This window comes from Pantherophis guttatus, chromosome 8, assembly GCF_059756535.1.
Source record: "Pantherophis guttatus breed Tessera chromosome 8, ASM5975653v1, whole genome shotgun sequence".
In the NCBI taxonomy this organism is placed as follows: Eukaryota; Metazoa; Chordata; class Lepidosauria; order Squamata; family Colubridae; genus Pantherophis; species Pantherophis guttatus.
In genome coordinates, this window is record NC_142070.1 from 14,320,370 (window position 1) to 14,343,133 (window position 22,764).

General features: G+C 42.7%; 1 protein-coding gene across 2 annotated transcripts in view; it reads left to right on the forward strand.

Annotated features, from left to right (window-relative positions):
* SPP1 (secreted phosphoprotein 1) overlaps positions 1–22,764 on the forward strand; it is a 79,179-nt gene that overhangs the window by 34,381 nt on the left and 22,034 nt on the right. Inside the window, exon 3 of one of the 2 annotated variants that reach the window (XM_087875122.1) lies at positions 778–909. The exons of the other annotated variant lie outside the window; for it this stretch is intronic. The gene's annotated coding sequence lies outside the window, so the exon portion shown is untranslated. The remainder of the gene's footprint in view (positions 1–777; positions 910–22,764) is intronic. 2 annotated transcript variants of the gene reach the window in all.

The following is a 22,764-nucleotide window of genomic DNA, read 5'->3' on the forward strand; positions in this document are numbered from 1 at the left end:
GAAACTTCAATCATGAAGCTAGGATTTGACTGTACTATTCCAATGCAATGAAGGTTTTTAAGCAATGATAGATATCAATACAGGGTAGTCTTCAATTTACAATCATTCATTTAATGACCATTCAAAGTCGCAACAACACTGAAAAAAGTGACTTTTTCTCACACTTACGACCGTTACACCATCCCCATGGTCACATGATCAAAACTCAGATGCTTGACAGTTGGTTCCTATTTATGATGGTCACCGTGTCCCAGGGTCATGTGATCATTTTTAGTGATCTTCTGACAATTAAAGTCAATGGAGAAACCAGATTCACTTACCAACTGTGTTACTAATTTAACAACTGCAGTGATTCACTGAACAACTGTGGTAAGAAAGATAGTAAAATGGGGAAAAACTCAGTTAACAACTATCTCGCTTACCAACAGCTCAGCTGTGGTTGTAACTCAAGGACTACCTGTATACAGATATACTGAGCTGTATTGTCTTTAGTTGATTGGACATGTTCAGTGCAGTTCACTGAGGATTAGTACAGAATCCACCCAAGTCTAGGGAGGGAAACTCAGAACTTTACTTTATAAAGCAAACTCATCATTGTGCCAAAAGGTTGGGTGGAATAAATACAAGAACAGGCCTTTTGACATTTGTCTCAATAGCAGGGTAGAGCAATACAGAAGCCAGAATACCAAGAGGCTTCAATAATGATCTGGAAGGGAAAATACTTGTTTTGTTGGTCATGGATTTCCTTTTTGACTGTCACTGGATGTCTTTTTCTAGGGTTTTGGTGGAGAAAGATGGAAAAAAATGCAAGGATGAAATATGACTGCTGTTGTTTGCCAGGCACCGCCCTTCTGTTCATGGTGGAAAAGAAAAACCAGCAGCTTTTATAAAGCAACAAAGAATATCCAAGTAAGAGAGAATCCATTCACCAATTTGCAATAGCTGACTTCCTATCCAATCCTTTAGTCAATTACCAAATGTGGGCTTTGTTTTGTGACATCCAGAATCCATCCAGAATTAGACAGTATGTAGTAGCTGCATATCATCATGAAGATATCGTTGAGCTGCCCAGAAAGCCAACACAGTTCTAGGTTGCATAAACAGAGGGATAGAATCAAGATCACGTGAAGTGTTATTGCCGCTTTATAAGGCCACACTTGGAATACTGCATCCAGTTTTGGTCGCCACGGTGTAAAAAAGATGTGGAGACTCTAGAAAGAGTGCAGAGAAGAGCAACAAAGATGATTAGGGGACTGGAGGCTAAAACATATGAAGAACGGTTGCAGGAACTGGGCATGGCTAGTCTAGTGAAGAGAAGGACTAGGGGAGATATGATAGCAGTCTTCCAATATCTCAGGGGCTGCCACAAAGAAGAGGGAGTCAAGCAATTTAACCTAGCCCAAATATTTTTTCAAACGTTGTGCCTGCAAAAATCGACAAACTTTTCAAACAGGGCCTGAAATCAGTAGCTGAACTCTCATAAGAGTTACGTAATTCCACCCAGATGTTGTTACATCTTACTACAAAAAAGTAAAATTTCAAAAGATCCGGCACCAAATGTTTACTGTTTCATTTTTTGTTTTCGATCAAACAATAGTCAAACCTTTTAAGTATTCTTGAAGCACCATTAAGGCGTGTTTTGAGTTCTGCATTATTGATCCAACTACTCCTGGAATCAGTGAGAGGTATTATATATCCAACGTTACTTCCTCCTTAGCTTTGTTTGTGCATTCTTTTTAAAATTAAGCAGATTGCTTATTCTATTTGTCCTTGAAAGAGCCTGCTTGCCCTTATCTCAGCAAAGTTCTGCATAGGTGGGTATAATCCAGGGGTGGGTTCTACTTACCTTTACTACCGGTTTGCAACGAGGCTGCGCATGCGCGCTTGCTTCACTCGTGCGCATGTGTGCTCTTCTGCGCAAGCGCAGAAGCTTCTGCACATGCACAGAAGCGTTTTGATGATGTCAGGGTCAGTGGGCGGAGCCTCCCGCCGGTTTTACTACAGGTTCTATAGAACTGGCGCGAACCGGGGGCAACAAACCACTGGTATAATCCCAAAATGTATGGAAAAGTAAAGAGGTCATACTTATAGGAGAAGGAATGGCAGAACCTGGGGGTGGAGTGAAAAGAGGAATCACCCTGGAATCACGAGGTAGACATAAATGAACTAAGTCCCACCCCCACCCTTGAGTGCCATTGACCCTTATCTAACTCTAACCAGGTGCTGACTGTTAATTGAGAAGATTCCTGTACGTAGGTTTGGAGCAATAAATCAGCTTAATTGAGCCTTCAAGTTTGGATCTGAAATTTTGCACCTGATAGTACAAGCCCATTACTATTTTGGAAATTCAATGACAAAGGTCAAAACCCATTCCTATCAACCAGCTCAGCAACAAAGTTGAGTGTTCTGAATTCCACTTCAGAAGACTGACTGACTCAAGAAGCTTATATACACCTCCTTTAGTGACTGCCTCAGACAATGGCCATTCATACATTAAGACAGTGATTTAAAAGGTGTGACCAATCTTCACGTTTATGACCTTCACATGTCTGTTCAGCAAAGTAAGATCGTACAGTCACATTTTCACTTAGCGGCCACTTGCTGAACAACTGAGGTGCTGGTCCCAACTATGGTCACTAAAGGAGAACTACTTGTATCAAGATTGCTGTCCTTTAGGTAGGACATTTCAAGTGGAAAAAATGAACTGTACCCGGAAACCCAATGGAGGCCAACCAAAATGATAAAGCACAAAAATTAAATTGTCCGTAGGATACGGGTTCTACCAAGGGCCCTCTCCAGTGGTGAGTTGCCCCTGGTTCGGATCGGTTCACAAGAACTGGTAGTAAAACCGTCAAGAGGCTCCGCCCACTGACTCAGACATCATCATAGGTGATCTGCGTATGCTCAGAAGAATGCGTGCGGGCATGAGTGAAGCAAGTGCGCGGGCGCAGGCACAATGCAAACCAGTAGTAAAGGTAAGTAGAACCCACCCCTGGCCCTCTCGGCTGACTTTTGGACAGATTGGAAGCTTCTTAGAACTTTTCCAAATGTAATTCCACATGGAATGATTCTGCTGCAATCACAGCTGGAAACCAAATGCAACTAGATCAAAATTCAATAGAGAATGATATGGCTCAGGGGGGTAAGCAACCATGGCCACTTTACGACCTGTGGACTTCAACTCCCAGAATTCCATGCTGATTTAGGAATTCTGGGAGTTGAAGTCCACAGGTCATAAGGTGGCCAAGTTGCCCACCCCATGTAGGTGGCACATCACACATTCCTTCATGAGAAGAAATACTAGATCCATACACCGTACTCAGCTTCGTCTAAATCTGTGAGGAACTCGGTAATAACTATAAAGCATCAGCCATCCTTGATGTGCCTTCCCTGACCCACATTTTCTTTTTCCTGCTATACATGCAAACTGGAACGAAGTAAAGCTTTCAGGAACAGGGCAAAGATGTACTTCTAAATCAATCAAGCTTTTGGTAGAAGCATTGCAATTATACACAATCATAGTCTAGGTTACCAATTCATGTCAGGCCAACGATCACAACACAAAGCCTATGCATGTTGTGGTCTCTCGTTTAACCTCCCTAGAATTACATTTATAGACTGAGGGAGAAACCAATTTCTTCCAGTTAGCCGACTGTCATTAGAGGCTGCATCTTTCCTTGGTAGAATATAGACTTCAGCAGGAAGAGAAAGAGACGTCTGTTGGGCACTTCTTCCCCCTCCCTTCTTTTGTTACAAATCTACGTTTATAGATTATTTGAAATGCACAAACTATAGCTAGGGATCTAACCTCATTCATATGCCTCAATTTACTGGCTGAATTACAGTTCAAAACAGGAAGGAAGCGATGTTAATTACATTCCCCCAAAGAAACGTATGTCTTGTTACTGTGCTTTCTTAAATACGAGAAGGAAGTCAAAAATACATTCTAACTTCTGCCCCAACTGGCTTCTTGAATTTAGGGATACATTTTCCTCTCTTTCTTTCTCTGTCAATTTATTTGAAACCATTATGATCTTATAGTTCATTATCAGGCATGTCTTGACTGTTCTTGAAAGACTGTGTTAATAGAATAACAGAGTTGGCAGGAACCTTGGAGGTCTTCTAGTCCAACCCCCTGCTCAAGCAGAAAACCCTATACCAGGGGTCTCCAACCTTGGCAACTTGAAGACTTGTGGACTTCAACTCCCAGAATTCCAGCAAAGCTGGCTGAGGAATTCTGGGAGTTGAAGTCCACAAGTCTTAAAGTCTTAAAGTTGTCAATGTTGGAGACCTCTGCCCTATACCATGTCAGACAAATGGTTGTCCAATCTCTTCTTAAAAACCTCCAGGGCTGGAATACCACAACTTCTGGAGGCAAGTCATTCCACTGGTTGATTGTTCTCACTGTCGGGAAATTTCTCCTTAGTTCTAGTTTGTTTCCCTCCTTGATTAGTTTCCATCCATTGCTTCTTGTCCTGCCTTCAGATACTTTGGAAAATAGCTTGACTCCCTCTTCTTTGTGGCAGCCCCTGAGATATTGGAACACCGCTATCATGTCAACCCTAGTCCTTCTTTTCATTAAACCAACTTACCCAATTCCTGCAACCATTCTTCATATGTTTTAGCTCCAGTCCCCTAATCATCTTTGCTGCTCTTCTCTGCACAGTTTTCTACAATCTCGACACTTTTTTTATATCGTGCCAACCAGAACTGAATGCAGTATTCCAAGTGTGGACATACCAAAGCATTATAAAGTAGTGTTAACACTTCATGTGATCTTGGTTCTATCCTTCTATTACTGCAGCCTAGGATTGTGTTGGCTTTTTTGGCAGCTGCAGCACACAGCTGGCTCACATTTAAGTTCACATCTAGTTTCTTCCTTAGATCAAGTTTTCCTCATCCTTCCTAAATCTTCCCTTTCTATCTTTCTGAGCCTTGACTTGCCTTTTCAACTCATCCTCTCCATATCTATTATTATTGGATGATGATGATGATATACACAACAATGTGAAATGACAGCTGCCAGTTCTTTAGATACTGAGAAGTGTGGTCCAAGAAGTTTAGCATGGCATCCAGAGTGCCAATAACCACTGGAACCATCATTGCTTGTTCATTTCACCATCTTTTAACTTTGGTTTTCAGATCCTAATACTTAATCACACTAAATATTGTGATATTCTCCAGTTCTTTCTCTTGTATACTAGTACGTATTCCCTGGTATTGCCACATTAATTATCCACACTTTCTTCTGTTCAACCACAGTTAAATCTGATAAGGGATAAGCTAAGACTACCAGTTTGTATTCAGGCTTCTCACAACCTTTTAAGCTGCTCATTTTTTACTACCTTTAAAAATTATTATTACTTTTTGTTTGTTTGTCACACAGTCAGCCAGATGTTCAGACTGAATTTGGCATTTTTGTCCTTCTTCCCTTCCCTTCCCTTCCCAAGGATCTGGGATAGGCAGATGCTGATGTTTGATAATGTTAGAAATATCATCGCAGGATGTAAGCTGTTCCAAATAAAGCTGCCTTTTGCAATTGACTGATGTAAAATTTGTCAATGCCAATGGTGTTCTAGTGGTGCTCCAATTGTTTTAGGATTGCACCCAAAGCATCTATTACTATTGGTACTGCCTTTGCTTTCTTTTGCCACAGTTATTCTATTTCTATTTGCAGGTCTTTGTATTTTGTTATCTTCTCCAGTTCTTTCTCTTCTCTTCTGCTCTCTTCAGATACTGCCACGTCCACAATCTCGACTTTTGTCTTACTTATCGACTATTAATAATAATCAGTGGTGAAATGTAAAATTTGTTACTACCGGTTCTGTGGGCGTGGCTTGGTGTGTGTGGGGGGGTAATGTGACTGGGTGGGCGTGGCCAACTTTTTTTTTTTTACTTTTAAAACCATTTTTTCTACAATCTCTTCGGCCTTTTAAAAGCCTCTGACGATCCCAGCTGAGCCGCACGATCATCAGAGGCTTTTTTTTTTTTACTTTTAAAAGCATTTTTTTCGGCCAAAGAGGTTGTAGAAAAAATGCTTTTAAAATTTTTTTTAAAAAGCTTCTGATGATTGCGCAGTTCAGCTGGGCATGGTTGGGGCAGGGATTTTTGCTACCGGTTCTCCGAACCACCCGCCGCCATCGCTACCAGATCGGGCGATCCAGTCCGAACCAGGAGCATTTCATCCCTGATAATAATAATAATAATAATAAACCAAGTTGGGACACAAAGAATTTGAGTAAACAAGTAGGAAACTACCTATGGATGAGGGCTTGGTGGAACTCAAAAGAAGCATTGTCTCAGGTCTGTTCAAGATAAGCAATTGTGTGCAGTGAACTTAAATTACATTACAACCTGTGGTTCTTGTGTTTATGTCTGTGTGCATTCAGTCACAAATATACCCTAATCTCACTTGCCCACTTATACCTCAAAGATAGGATTTTCCGTAACAACAATGGTAATTGAAAACCTTGCATGTCTAGAATGCAATTATATGGTTAGCATACTTTTATTTATTCAACATGTCTCTCCTTGACTTTTTACTCTGAGCTTCCCTGTGACCGTAAATTGTTACAGTAAAAACAAGAACAATGCAAATAGAATTAAGGATGACATAATACAGAGTTTCATTGTTGTTGGGTTGGCTTCTTCCCATGTATTTACAGCATTTGAATCCTTGAGGTCTCATAACGTGTCTCTACTATCTATAGCATTCCAGGCAAAAATTAAAAACTATGGTGTCTGGTTTTTTTTTAAATCGACAAAGCTTGGGGCTGGCCCACAAAATTAAATCAGCTCAAGCAGAGGTGCTGCCCACTTTTAATGTGGTATCCTCAGATCTTTGCAGATTTCCAAGGTTTATAATCTCCCAATGGTGTGTTGATCGACTACCTAAAAGAATTAGGCATTTTAAAGTAGATCTATCTGTAAGTTTATAATACAGTAGTGGCCAAAATTGTGGAAACCTTTTGGGAAAAGTGTATAAAACTAACTAATAACACCACTTGTTTGAGGGGAGTAATACCATAAAATTATATATCAATGGAAAGATAACTTAATCAAGAATGTAATGCAAAAAAGTTATTGCGTTACATTCTTGATTAAATTATCTTTCTATTGATATATAATATGAAGGATTTGCTATTAGAATTACAGTATAAAGAAGAAAAGTGAAACACACAGAAAAAACGAGATATATAAAAATTATCCCCATAGAAAAAACGAGATATACAAAAATTATCCCCATGTCAGTTAATACTTAGTTGGGTAACCTTTAGCACAGAGGTGGGTTTCAGCAGGTTCTGACCAGTTCTGGAGAACCGATAGCAGAAATTTGAGTAGTTTGGAGAACCGGTAAATACCACCTCTGACTGGCCCTGCCCCCATCTATTCTCTGCCTCCTGAGTCCCAGCTGATTGGGAGGAAATGAGGATTTTGCAGTATCCTTCCCCTACCACACCCACCAAGCCACGCCCACCAAGCCATGCCACGCTCACCAAGCCACGCCCACAGAACCGGTAGTAAAAAATTTTGAATTCCCACTACTGCTTTAGCATGAATTATGGCCTTACAACGTCTTCCCATGGAGTGAACCAAGTCTTTTAGTTCTGCAGCTGTTATCATGTGAAACCAAGATGGAATGATTCCTTCTATTAACTGAGTTTTATTGCTGGGTCGCTTCTGACTAACAAGTTTCTTTAGTCAGCTCCATAGATTTTCAATTGGGTTAAGGTCTGGGCCATTCCCAGGCTATTCCAGCAGTGGAATATGATTATCTTGAATCTCAAAAAAAAAAAAGTGGTGTTATTAGCCATCAAACCTCAAAAATACACTTTTCCCAAAAGGTTTCCACAATTTTGACCGCGACTGCATATAACAAAAATTATGGATAAAGAGCAAAATGAAAATGTTGCACTGTAAAATCCCTTAGGCCCTTGGTGTGCTGGTAATTTGTTTTCTGTTGATCCCTTAATGTATGCAGTGATGATTTCTAGGTATGCCTTTTCTGTCTTGGCACCTACCCTATAGTCTTCTCCCCAGAATTATTGATGATCCAAACCCTGTCAGGTTTTTTAGAAGGCTGTGACATCCTAGTTCTATTCCCAGCTGTTGGGACCAGCTGTTATATTTCTGGAGCTCTGTCATGGATGGAAGTTACAGAAATCTTTTAAGAATTCTAGGGAGGAAGTCTTGACTTAGGTCACGGGTGTCAAACTCGATCGCGTCATGTGACATAGCATGACATATCGCAACATTATTTTCCAGTGGTGAGATCCAAATTTTTTTGCTACCGGTTCTGTGGCCGTGGCTTTGTGGGCGTGGTGTGGCTTTGTGGGCGTGGCTTGGTAGACATGACAGGGGAAGGATACTGTAAAATCTCCATTCCCACCCCACTCCAGGGGAAGGATACTGCAAAATCCCCATTCCCTCCCCACTCCTGAGGGAAGGATATTGCAAAATCTCCATTCCCACCCCACTCTGGGCCAGCCAGACATGGCATTTGCCAGTTCTCCGAACTACTCAAAATTTCCGCTACCATTCTCCAAACTATTCAAAATTTCCGCTACAGTTTCTCCAAAACCTGTCAGAACCTGCTGGATTTCACCTCTGATTTTTTCCCTTTGCAGAGCTGGGGTGGGTTGTGGCCTGCATGTGACGCATCCAGACCGCGGGCCGCCAGTTTGACACCCCTGACTTAGGTTTTTGTTGTTTTTTGTTGTTACACTGGACTGAGTTTCACTGACTGGAAGGTGGAAGGAGGGAGGGAGGGAGGTTGGGAATGAAGGGAAGGGAAGGGAAAGGAAGGGAAGGGAAGGGAAGGGAAGGGAAGGAAGGAAGGAAGGAAGGAAGGAAGGAAGGAAGGAAGGAAGGAAAGAAGGAAGCCATCCTCACATGTCCTACTATTTTTATATTTTAAATAAAAATATCAGCAGCACTTTCTATACCTGTTTCAGTCTGGTTTTGGATTGAGTCACACTTATAGAAGATCTGTAGCAGAGCCAAGATGGAGATAGCACATCCATTATTCTTCTCCTGAATCTCTTAGTGACTTTCAATATCATTAAGCGTGGTATCATTTTGAGCTGACTCTGTGGGTTGGGGATTGGGACACCATTTTTTTTTTTAACTTTCTCCAGTTCTAGACAGAGTTGGGTAGGGAACATTATCTCCTTAAGTCCCACTTTTATAAGGTGCCACAAGATTTTTGTTTTTTCTTTTGTCTTTCACCTCCTTTTCAACCTACGCATGAAATCACTGGGTAAGATTGGAGTTCAGCATGTTGATATATCTTTTGACCCAGGCCAAACCAAGTGAGGTTATCAAATTTCTGTCACTGTGCCTGAAGATTGTGTATTTTTTTGTTGGGATAAAACCATCTCACATTCAATCCTTTCAAAACTGGGTAGCTATGGGTATTTGGGTTGCCCAGATAGGGGAATAGGAATAGATCTATCTACATGGTGGCTAAGAGTCAACACTGTTTCAATCAATCAATCAGTAGCCACACCTTTCTCCAAGTATTGTATTTTGTTATGGGCATCACACTTTAAGAATGATTTAAACAAGGTAGACTAGGTTCAGAGAATGGCAACAAGGAGGATCACAAGCCTGCCACAGATATTGAAGGAAGCAGGGATATTTAGCCTTGAGGGAAGACAGGAATATAATAGCCCTCTTCAGATATCTCAATGAATAACACATTGGAGAACATCAAGTTCTGTTCTCCATCATTCCAGGATGCAAAGAGAAGATAATGGATTTAAGTTATGGGAAGGCAGAATGAAGCTTAAAGCTGGGGAAGAGGTAGGGGTCAAGAAAACTTAATAGTAAGAACAGAGAAACAAGTTATCAGAGAAGTGGAAAGCTCTCCTTTATTGGTGTTGTGGTCCGCCAGCAGCCTGAGGAGCTGGCAGCGGAATCGGACAGTGAGGAGGCTGGGGAGGACAGTGGGCCAGTCCTGGAGTCAGGGGAAGACCCAGATGAGGGCTCTGCGTCAGAGGCAGAGATGGGGCCAGGGCCATCTGGGAGCGATGTGCGGACTCCAGAGCCTCCAGAGGCGAATAGCAGAGAGACAGAGGAACAGGAGGAGCCTGTTCCTAGTGCGTGCATGTGAAGAGCTGCCAGAAGGCAAGAGCAGCTAAAGCAAAAAGGACGATTCGGGAGTAAGACTAGGAGATGATTGGCCTCTCCCAGAAGGCTTAAAAGAGTAGCAAAGGCTCTTGGGATCTTTGCAGGAAAGCAATATTGCTACATTTGTTTCTTGTCGGCGTCTCTTGCTTCTGAACTTCGTGGGGTTTTGCCAAGAAAAGCCTTTGGCAGGGTGCCAAAGAAGACAAAGGTTGGTGATAAGGCCGAAGGACTGTTTATGAAGAATTTGTTTTGGAATTAATTTGGACTAAGCTGAGAATGAAGTAATTCTCAGCTGTTCTAATAAAATATGTCTGTTTAGGATTGATTGTGTCTGGTAATAACTACTTGGGCCTAGGTCACAACAGTTAGATGTGGTCAAGTAGAAGCTGGATAGCTATCCATCTTGGAAACTTTAACTTGGATCACTGCAATGAACAAGAAGGTTTAAATAGCCCCTGAGCACTTAGCACTTAGACTTATCTACCTCTTCATAGTACTTTACAACCCTCTCTAAGCAGTTTACAGAATCAGCATATTGCCTCCAACAATCTGGGTCCTCATTTTACCAACCTCGGAAGGATGGAAGGCTGAGTCAACTTTGAGCCCAGTCAGGATCGAACTGATGGCAGTCAGCAGAATTAGCCTGCAATACTGCATTCTAACCACTGCTCCACCATGGCTCATTACTACACCCTTACAAGTCTGTGACACCATGTTGCTGCTGCTTTTTTAAATCTGCTCAATCTTTGAAACTGAGGACTAGGGTTTGGTCCCAGAGATTTTCTAACCTATTACCAAACTGTAAATTTTAATGTGATGGAAGAGAAACATTCCTAAACACATTCTAGAGAATAATTATATGAATTATATTTAATTTTAATTAATCATTGACCCCACCTGCTATTTTGGGGGGTGGGTGCATGTGCATGTCCCAGCAAAGCACTCAAAAGTGACTATCTGTCTCCACCTGAACCTTCTTAGCAACTCTAGATTAGGCCAAGGTGATTCTGAGCCCTCACTTTAGTAATTTTATTATTCCAGGATGACTAAGGACATCAGACAAAATATTATAATTATGAACTGGCTCTTAACTTAAGGATTGAACAGATAAATTATTTGTCACAACATCAAGCATATGGGGATACGAAAGGAATGTGTGAATGGTATTTTCCAGCCACAACAAGCAGGGTTGCCCGATTTAATATAACCCAATCATAGTTAAGGGAAAAACAAGCATTGCTCATCACAGTGTTAAAAAAAATCATAATTAAAATACTCCTTCAATGTGTAAAAAAAAGAACTGAATGATAATTAAAGGCACTTTTTAGGCCTGTATGCCAGATTGGGATCTAGATTAGAGTTCCTCTGTCTATGATCTATTCTACATAAAGTTGAAATATAAAGCAAGATAAACTCTGCTATTTCTCCCTTTAATTATGCCCAGCTGTACATCTCCACCCCAGACCACCCCAACGATGCCCTTGAAGTGATGTCCCGGTGCCTGGAGGCCATATGGATCTGGATGGGGAGAAACAGGCTCAGGCTCAACCCATCCAAGACCTAGTGGCTGTGGTTTCCGACGTCCCGATATAGTCAGCTGGTGCCATCGCTGACTATTGGGGGCGAATCATTGGCCCCCACGGAAAGGGCTCGCAACTTGGGTGTCCTCCTGGATTCACGGCTGTCTTTAGAAGAGCACTTGACGGCCGTGACGGGGAGGATTTTTCATCAGGTTCGCCTGATCCGCCAGTTGCGTCCCTTTCTAGATCGGGACTCCTTACGCACAGTCACTCATGCCCTCGTCACCTCCCGTCTGGACTATTGTAACACTCTCTACATGGGGCCACCCTTGAGGAGCACTCGGAGGCTCCAACTGGCGCAGAGTGCGGCCGTGCGGCCAAACAATGTCGACTGGCAGCCCCCAGGGGGAGACCCTTCTCTGTGGGGGCACCTACTATCTGGAACGAGCTCTCCCCGGAGATACGGAGGATCCCGGATCTGCGTACCTTCCGTCGCGCGCTCAAGACTTTCTTGTTTCATCAAGCTGGCCTGACCTAAGTCTTTCCCCTTTTTAAATGGAAATTTTAAATTTGGTTTTAAATTATTGGGGTTTTAAATTTGTTCAGCCAAATTATTTAATTCGTTTTAGTTTATTTTAAATTTTGTATCTATATGTTTTATTCTATGGCTGTTCACCGCCCTGAGTCCTTCAGGAGTAGGGCAGTATACAAATTCAATAAAATAAAATAAATAAATAAATATGCTTTATAATATTTATCCACAAAAACATTTACTGCAACATTTTAAAGTGATAAGAGGAGTCTTTTTTGTTTGGATTTGCAGCAGATGATCAAATTTACCTCATGGACTTTTTAAAGTTTCCTTTTTGTGGAACTGGATTGAAATGATCTAGCTAAACTTAAATATTTTTGCCAGATAAGTATATTTGTTTTATAACTTGTAATTTAAGCATATCATAGCTGAAGCCATATTTATCTGGGAGTAAATATGAACCCATGGATTTCCATTAGATGTCCTTCTGAATGTGTGCAATATAATAAAATCTAAAACTTTGTAATATAATATAATTAAAAACTTTAAAATTCTCCTCTCCTTACATTTTTTTTTCCTATTCTTTTCAGCATCCAGCCAGGGTGGATTTTTTCTTTGTTTAATGTTGGATTATTTGATATTTAGGTCAATGTTTTTCCTTTTTTGTACACATTATTTCTTTTTTGTTGTTACTGTTGGATCTATGTTTTTTCTTTCTTCTCTATTTTATTTTGTTTTGTATTTTGTATTTTATTCCCATTTTTATCAATCAAAATTTAAATAATATATATTTTTTAAAAATGTATATAAAAACACTTTTTGTTGGATCCTAGTTTCAAATTCATTAAGGAAATGGTTGCTGATGTAATTCAGTGGGATGTTCTTTTTGTTGATTCTTGTGATTCTTGCGAAGTCTATTAAAAAACAGTTTCTGAAACACTTTGCAGCCATAACTTCCGCTGAAAGTTTTAGATGCAATGTTTACCTTGTGGCCAAGTGTCAGCTAGGATGTTCCAGTGAAATCACAGGTTTATTTTTATGGTAGCTATTCAGACTTTTCTGTGGGTAATATGTTTCCATTCACATATAAATTCCAAAAAGACCCTTGGTATGCATTTCCGTTAAATTGCTGAAAAAAAACATTAGAAATATGATGTGTATCTCCTGTTCCACAATTGCTGGAAAACTAGTCATATCGTTGTTGATTGCCAAAAGTTGTATTTATGAATGCAAAATACATACAGATAGTCCTCAACTTGCAACAGTTTATTTAGTGACCTTTCAAAGTTACGACGTCACTGAGAAAAGTGACTTATGACTGTTTTTCACAGTTACGACCGTTGCAGCATCCCCATGGTCACGTGATCAAAATTGAGATATTTGGCAACTGGTTCATATTTATGACGGTGGCTGTGTCCCAGGATCATGTGATCAACTTTTGCGAACTTTTGTCAAGCAAAATCAATGAGGAAGCCGGATTAGAGTCACTTAACAACCGGATTGCTAAATTAACAACTGCAGTGATTCACTTAAAAACTGTGGCAAGAAATGTTGTAAAAATGGGGGCAAAACTCACTTAACAAATGTCTCACTTAACAACATAAATTTTTGGACACAATTGTCCTCGTAAGTCGAGGACTACCTGTACTACCATGTTTCCGCAAAAATAAGACCTACCCCGAAAAAAAGACCTCCCTGAAAATAAAACTTCCCCTGAAAATAAGACCTCCCTGAAAATAAACCTTTTCCCCAAAATAAGACCTCTCCCAAAATATTTAAATGCATGCGCAGCTGGTCCCCACTATTTCCTCTGGTTAGGGTTGGGGAGACAGAGCTGGAAATCAAGTAAGATGGCAAGAGAATCCCCGTTTCGCTCCACGCACCCCAAAATAATAAGACCTCCCCAAAAATAAGGCCAAGCACTTATTTCGGGGTGCAAAAAAATATAAGACAAGGTCTTATTTTCAGGGAAACACGGTAACTCTGAAAAGATAAAACCTGTTATATCTGTTCAGATGATAGATTACCAATTGCACCTCAAGTGAACCCAATTTGGATTAGCTGCTTTTAAGGTGACCAATCATCCTCCTTTAGGGAGGACAGTCCTTCTTTTGTAAGTTCTGTCCTCTCTCGAAAAGGGTCCTCCTTTTCAATATTTGAAGACTAATCTATAAATCTCCGTATTCGATCAATGCCGATCCAATCCGTTGCGTGTGATGTGACGTATTTGTATTTGACATGACGATTCGTCAAGGCTCAGTACAGTGTGGCAAGACGCGATTATGAGACGCATGCGTTCCGCACAGGAAAATTGTTTTGAGAGAGTGTGCCGCGCGCAAGTGGCTTTGTTTACTTCTTACCGAAACACGACACGGCACACACGCACGTGTCCTTTTCATTGTAAAAAAGTTGGTTGCCTTACTGTTTTGAGTTTTTGCTTGAATAAAAGGTTGGCGTATAAATTAAATATATAAACATGGAAGTTAATTCTCAGCCATAATGTCATGAGTTTTGGTTTTTTTATGTTGGTTTAGCATCCAGGTTTTTCCCCTCCTACCTCATAGATTTTGGATGAGCTTCAAATCAATTGAATATATTTTGAACTTCCAAGACTCATTAGTTCTGAAATGATAAATGTGTGTCTAGACTAGATCACTGCAGATGACATCTTACATACCTGAATGCTCCATAAAATTACATCCCCCTCCACCCACTTTTTCCTTAGGGGGAAAACTTGTAGGTCAATAAAGGTAGTGTAGATCTTTTTCCCCTGAGGTGTTTTTTTCCCCTTGTGTGCTATGAAGAACTGTTTGTTTACATTAGTTCATCCTGCGGTGTCAAGTGAAACTGTTCAGATATAGATTTATTACTAGGCCTCAATGAGAATTTCACTCCCCGTTTAATGAAATTCAGTGAACAAGCAATCAAAAAATACACTTCAGACTAGCCCCAGGTACAGTAGCTATAAAGGCTTTGGAAAAAATATTCAAATGCCGTGGTGTGTTATATATCTACAAAGATCAGAACCATGCAGGCTTTGGTATTTGCTGTGACACTCTATGGAAGCAAAAGTTGGACTTTAGAGAAAAAGGATAGGAAGAATATGAATCCCTTTGAACTTTGGTGTAGGAGAGGACAATTTGGGGGGGCAGAATGGAACACGAACCATAACTGTTCATTTTCAGATGTTCCTAACTAGCTTTGTCCAATCTTGAACCCTCATTTGTCCAATGTTTATCCAGTCCTGGCCCTGTTGATCTTTAGAAAAGCCTTTAATTTATTTATTTGTTTATTTTTATTTATTTTATTTATTAATTTAATTTGTATACCGCCCTTCTCCCGGAAGGGACTCAGGGCGGTGAACAGCCAAAATTAAAAAACATACAAATGCAAAAGTTAAGATAATTAAAAGAATTAAATCATCGGCTACCCAAATTTAAAACCCCAAATCCATAAAATTTAAAATCCCAATTAAAAACCATTTAGGCTAGGCCGGCTTGATGAAATAAAAACGTCTTCAGGGCTTTACGGAAGGTCCGGAGGTCTGGGATCAATCGTATTCCAGGAGGCAGCTCATTCCACAGGGCGGGTGCCCCCACAGAGAAGGCTCGCCCCCTGGGGGCCGCCAGCCGACATTGCCTGACCGACGGCACCCCGAGGAGGCCCTCTCTGTGAGAGCGTATTGGCCGGTGGGAGGTTATCGGTAGCAGCAGGCGGTCTCGCAAATACCCTGGCCCTAAGCCATGGAGCGCTTTAAAGATGAGAACCAACACCTTAAAGCGCACCCGGAAGACCACCGGGAGCCAATGCAGCTCGCGCAGGAGAGGTGTTACGTGGGAGCGCCACGTCGCTCCCATAATCACCCGCGCAGCCGCATTCTGCACCAGCTGGAGCCTCCGGGTGCTCCTCAGGGGGAGCCCCATGTAGAGAGCGTTACAGTAGTCCAGGCGTGACGTAACCAAGGCATGAGTGACTGTGCACAAGGAGTCCCGATCCAGAAAGGGGCGCAACTGGCGTATCAGGCGAACCTGATAAAAAGCCCCCCTGGCCACGGCCGTCATATGCTCTTCTAAAGACAGCCGTGTGTCCAGGAGGACGCCCAAGTTGCGAGCCCCCTCTGTGGGGGTCAGTGACTCGCCCCCAATAGCCAGCGATGGCACCAGCTGGCTATACCGGGACGCCGGCATCCACAGCCACTCGGTCTTGGAAGGGTTGAGCCAAAGCCTGTTCCTCCCCATCCAGACCCGCACGGCCTCCAGACACTGGGACATCACTTCGAGGGCATCATTGGGGTGGTCTGGGGTGGAAATGTACAGCTGAGTGTCATCAGCGTACAGATGGCATCGCACCCCAAAACCACGGATGATCTCACCCAGCGGCTTCACATAAATGTTGAACAGGAGCGGCGAGAGGACCGACCCTTGCGGCACCCCGCAAGCAAGGCGCCTCGAAGTCGACCTCTGCCCCCCTGCCAACACAGACTGCGACCGGTCAGAGAGATAGGAGGAGAACCACCGCAACACGGTGCCTCCCACCCCCAGTCCCTCCAGCCGGCGCAGCATGATACCATGGTCGATGGTATCAAAAGCCGCTGAGAGGTCTAACAGGACCAGAACAGAGGAACAACCCCTGTCCCGAGCCCTCCAGAGATCATCCACCAATGCGACCAATGCCGTCTCCGTGCTGTACCCAGGCCTGAAGCCGGACTGGCACGGATCTAGATAGACGGTTTCATCCAGGAACTGTGGGAGCTGGCGCGCAACCACACTCTCCACAACCTTCGCAACAAAGCGAAGGTTGGAGACCGGACGATAGTTTGCCAAAACGGCCGGGTCCAGAGAAGGCTTCTTGAGGAGGGGCCTCACCACCGCCTCTTTCAAGGCGGGAGGCAAGAAACCCTCTCTCAGAGAAGCATTTATGATCCTCTGGAGCCAGCCTCGTGTTACCTCCCGGGTGGCCAGTACCAGCCAGGAGGGGCACGGGTCCAATAAACATGTGGTTGCGTTTAATCTCCCCAGAATCCTGTCCACGTCCTCAGGAGTCACAGGGTCGAACTCATCCCAGGTAACATTCTCAAGACCAGCCTCAGTCACCCCGCCGGGATCTACCCAGTCAGAGTCCAAGCCTTCCCGAATCTGAGCGATTTTATCGTGCAGATACTGTGCAAAATCCTCAGCCTGCCCTTATATACTATCCTTCTCCCCAGGGGGACTCAGGGCGGTGGACAGCCAAACTTAAAACACATATAGTACAAAAGTTAAGAAAAACTAAAATAAATTAAATCATCGGCATTTCCAATTTAAAATCCCAGATCTGCAAAATCGAAAAGTTCCCAATTTAAAACCCAGAATCAATAAAATCGAAAATTTAAAAACCCCATTAAAACCATTTAAGCTAGGCCAACTTGTTGGAATAAATAAATCTTCAGGGCCTTTCGGAAAGCACGGAGGTCCGGGATCAGTCGTATTCCAGGAGGTAGCTCATTCCACAGGTTGGGTGCCCCCACAGAGAAGGCTCTCCCCCTGGGGGCCGCCAGCTGACATTGCTTGGCCAACGGCACCCTGAGGAGGCCCTCTCTGTGCGAGCATACTGGCTGGTGGGAGGTTATCGGTAGCAGCAGGCAGTCTCGCAGGTATCCTGGCCCTATGCCATGGAGCGCTTTAAAGGTGAGAACCAACACCTTGAAGATGTGACCATCCCTTTTTTTTTTTGGCATGGAGGATGTGATGAGCAGTTTCCTATTGGGAGACGATATGAATGTGAGCTAGGTTGCCTATCTTTATTGTTGCTGATTGCTATCAGCTTTATTATTTATTTATTTCCCACTTTTATTATTTTTTACAAATAATTCAAAGCGGCCAACATAATCAATATTCCTTCCTCCTCCTATTTTCCCCACAATGGCCACCCTGTGAGGTGGGTTGGGCTGAGAGAGTTGGTGACTGGCCCAAGGTCACTCACCAACTTTCAAGGCTAAGGTGAGACTAGAACTCACAGTCTCACACTTTCTAATTTAAGTGCCTTAACCACTAGACCAGGGCTGTCAAACTCACGTGGTCCTGGCGGCGTCACGTGATGTATCGGGACTTTTTTCCCCTTTGTTAAACCAGGTGTGGGCGTGGCCAGTGCGTGACACATCCGGTCCACAGGCCGGGAGTTTGACAGCGCTGCACTAGACATTACTGGCTCTTTGTCATACCTGTTTTCTTGCAAGCCAACTAGACTAGCATTGCCTGAGTTGGGTGGTGGGCTAAAGCCAGATATAGATAAATGATAGATAGATAATAGATAAGCAGACAGACGACAGACATTATGATAGAATGATAGAATAGTAGCTAGATAGCTAGATAGTTAGATAGTTAGATAGCTAGATAGCTAGATAGCTAGATAGCTGGATGGATAGATGGATGGATGGATGGATGGATGGATGATTGACAGATGTTGAGAGAGAGAGAGACAGACAGACAGACGGACAGACAGACAGACAGACGGACGTTGATGGGATCTTAGAGAATAATTGTTGAATGTATTTGGGAATATACAGGTTGGGTAAGGCCTTAATCCCAAGGAAGAACTTTGTTTAGGCTGCAAGTAAACATCTTAAGGTGCCAAGTTGAGGGAATTCCAAGGAGAATGTCGAAGAGAAAATAGGTCTGGAGCCCTTTCTCTGTAATCCATTTTCTATGCACAGAAAGGGATTTTGCTAGCTTTTACATTATTCATGTCATTTTCCCCACTTGAAGTCTAGAGTGAAACAGCCCTCGAGCAGTTTTACATGTGATGATAAAATCATTAGGAAGGCTTTATGTTGAAACCCTGCTGTTAAATCTGCTGCTCTTTGTAGAAGGAACAAATGCTTTCCACTGTGTTTTTTTTTTTTTTCTTCCTTTCTTTCTTTGGAATTTCAGTCCAATATTTTCTACTAGTTGTTCTGTCTTTCCGATTTGGAATTCCAGTTTTAACTTAAGTAGTGCATGCCTTATATTGTGATATATGAATGAAGACCACGTGAAAACATTTTCCATGATAACTTTTTCCATTACAGATACCACCCCCGCAGAGCTACAGATTGCTTGCAACTCTTGCCATGTAGATGTTCCATGAATAATGAAAAGTCACTTGACTAAAACAGGCTATATGAGATTCGGTCACAGTAAGACCTACTTCCTTAATTCTGCTTTGGGGGCATTCTTTGCGACGACCAATGACGTGGTTCAAATCAGCAGAAATATCAACTTCATTTCGCCGCTGCTTCTAGAAAAGTGGTGTGTGTTAATTATTTAAGCAAAATATCAGGCGAAAGCTCTCAAAAGAATTATCATAAATCAGTCCATGGAGTAAGGGAATCAATACAAGTAATCCAGGGGTGGGTTCTAAATTTTTTTACTACCGGTTCTGTGGGCATGGCTTATTTTGTGGGTGTGGCTTGATGATCATGTGACAATTCTTTAGGATTTAGCAGAGGTACTGGTCTATCAGGCTTTTAACTGCTTGCAGAGCTGTACCGGTCTACCCTTTTGTTCTTGGAGCATTCTGGTCTACTCATTTGTTTTTGGAGGCACCAGTCTACCCATTTGTTTTTTGAGCGCACTGGTCTACCACCACACTGCCTTTTAACACTGATCAGCTGTTGGGCGGCCCTTTGAAGCCCCGCGGCAAGAGTTTAAACAGTTTTTTTCTTTCTAGCCGATCAGCTGGGACTTGGGAGGCAGCGAATAGATTGGGGGCAGGGCCAAATAAAGGGTAAGAATAACGGGGGGGGAGGCAGGAGGGCCCAGCTCCTGAACAAAGAGAACCGGTTCAGTGATGTCATATCGTTATCGCTAGCAGCTCAGCCGAACCAGGCCAAACCGGGAGGAAACTACCACTGAGGTAATCCTTGATTTACAACCACAATTCAGCCCAAAATTTATGTTACTAAGTGAGACATTTGTTAAGTGAGTTCTGCCCCATTGTACGATCTTTCTCGCCATGGTTGTTAAGTGAATCTGGCTTCCCCATTGACTTTGCTTGTCAGACAGTCACAAAAGTTCATCATGTGACTGTGAGAAACGTCATAAATATGAACCAGTTGCCAAGCATCCGAATTTTGGTCACATGACCATGGGGAATGCTGCAATGGTTGCCAGTGTGTCACAAAATGGTCACAAGTCGTTTTTTTCAGTGCTGTTGTAACTTTGAATGGTCACTAAATAAACTGTTGTAAATTGAGGACTGCCTGTATTGTAACAGCCCTACAGATTAGATTGAAAAGAATTGCCCAAGGGTTTTAAACCAGTCTGAGAAACTGGTCAGAGACAGTTTCTCTATCAAATGCACAGGAGGGGGGGAAGGCATAGTATTTTGAGCCTGAGCAGATTAACATTAGAAAATTAAAATGAAAAATATTGGACACAGAGAGTAGTAAACAGACCTGGGAATTGTAGCGCTACGGGTTGCCAAAAGCACCAGGGTTCCAGAGGAACCTGTAGATATTGTTGTGCTTCTGTTATAAGCATAATAATTAGGCCAGCTCATATTATATTACAATTTTTGTCATGTGCTTACGGAGCAGCAATGCTGTTTTTGTTAACCACTAGTATGAAGATGCTTTATCCATAAAAGGCATCAGGGAAGATTGGCCTAAATCAGGGGTATCAAACTCGATTTCAATGAGTTCACAGGGTTATGTTTGACCTCGGTGGGCCGGGGGAAGGGCGTGGCCATAGTGGGTGTGACATGGGAAAGTTGGGTACACCTGTGGTGGCCAAGTGCTAATGCAGGACTTCCCTGAGACCGACTCTTACTCTCATTATAATCTCCTTCCTTCCTTCCTTCCTTCCTTCCTTCCTTCCTTCCTTCCTTCCTTCCTTTCCTTCCTTCTCTTCTTTTTCCTTCCCTCTTCATTCTCCTTTCTTCTTCCTTCCCCTCTTGCACTCTTCCCATCTTGCCTTCGTTTTTCTTTGTCTTTCCTCTTTCCCTTTCTCCTTTCCTGTCCCTTCTTGCATGCTCAAATGCAAAAGAGGAAACATTTCTTCTTTTGTTTTGTTTTTAGTTTGTTTTGCTAGCCCTCTGCCAACAAAAATGGAGCTTGGCCCCCGGGTGCCCCATTTTTGGCCACAACGGCCTCCTACAGCCTTCTGCCACCAAAAATGGAGCCTGGGACGTGTGTGCGTAGCCCCCCCCGGCGCCCCAGTTTCAGCCGCAACGGCGTCTTTCAAGCCCCTGCGCATGACCCCTCCCCCAAGCTCCATTTTTGCTGGCAGAGGTTCTACAGCTGGTCCTTTGCTGTTTCCAGGCCGGAACTAAGCACCCCGTGGGCCGGATCCGGCCCACGGGCTTTGAGTTTGACACCCCTGGCCTAAATAGAATTCAGCTGACCCAGTGGTGAAATCTGAACTGGTTTGCTACCGGTTCGCTGGCCGCGCATGCATACTGCACATACTGCACATGTGCGTGTGTGCAGTATGCGCCAAAAGGAGGCTTGGGAAGGTAAGTAGAACAGCAAGGAGGGGATCAGCTGTGGCACATGGTTTAGCTTTGCTAGAAAGCAGGAAATCCTGCTTTTTAGGAAAGCTAAACTGTACGGCACAGGTGATCGTCGGATCGTAGTATTTTTTTAACTACCGATTTGACTGAACCTGTAGTTTTATTTTTTTTACTACCGGTTCGCCCGAACTGGTAGTTTTTATTTCTACAGCTTCAACCGATCTGGAGCGAACCGGTAGCATTTCACCCCTGATGCTGACCCCATAAAAACTGAATCTTGAATTTCCTGACCATTTTAGCTTCACTTACATCAAGAACTCAAATTTCTGGAATCTGAAAAGCATTGGGTTAAGGAAAGTTCTTGTGATGAGCTGGCCTGAGTTAATAAGTCCTGCAAGAGAAAAGAAAAAAACTTGTAAGGGACGGAGATATGTTTTTATTGCTTTCCCTAAGTAGCATTTCTGACCTCTTTTTGTGGCCTGATTCAGAATGGAAAGCTTTCCTTTCCTCTCTGTAATATATACTCTACAACTTAATCTCCTTGTCCACATAAGCAACCATCCACATTTTGCTTCTGCCTTTGCTCCTGCCAAACATATATCCATGTGCTTAGCCAATAATCTTCCTATAAGTCTAACATCAAATTATACAGCAGGATGTTTTGTCGGTAACTGAAACCATTATCTTTGCAGTTAACAACTTGTAAACTATGCTTGAGCCCTAAGGATCTGTTTTCGTAACTTGTCTGGCTATAACGTTGTCTGCTCCACGGGAGATGAATGATGGTAAAAATATCGCAGACACAATATGTCTAAACAGACCGTTAAGCTTTCAGTACAAATGGACCCCATGACCCAACTTCACAGCACGTAATACCTCTTGTTCAGGACACCGGATATCCTTCCATTTTTTTTCCCTAATTTTCTGCCCACTCCAGTAACCACACAGACCCCTCGTTGATTTGTTGTTCTCCCCAAAAAGAAAAAAAGGGGGGGAGAATGTGAAACTAACATTTCTACAATCCCTAGGAACAATACTACACAAATAGTACAAACAGATTATTTTAACTTGGAATACTGAAAACGAAGGAGCTGTGTGTTAGTTCATTCTTGA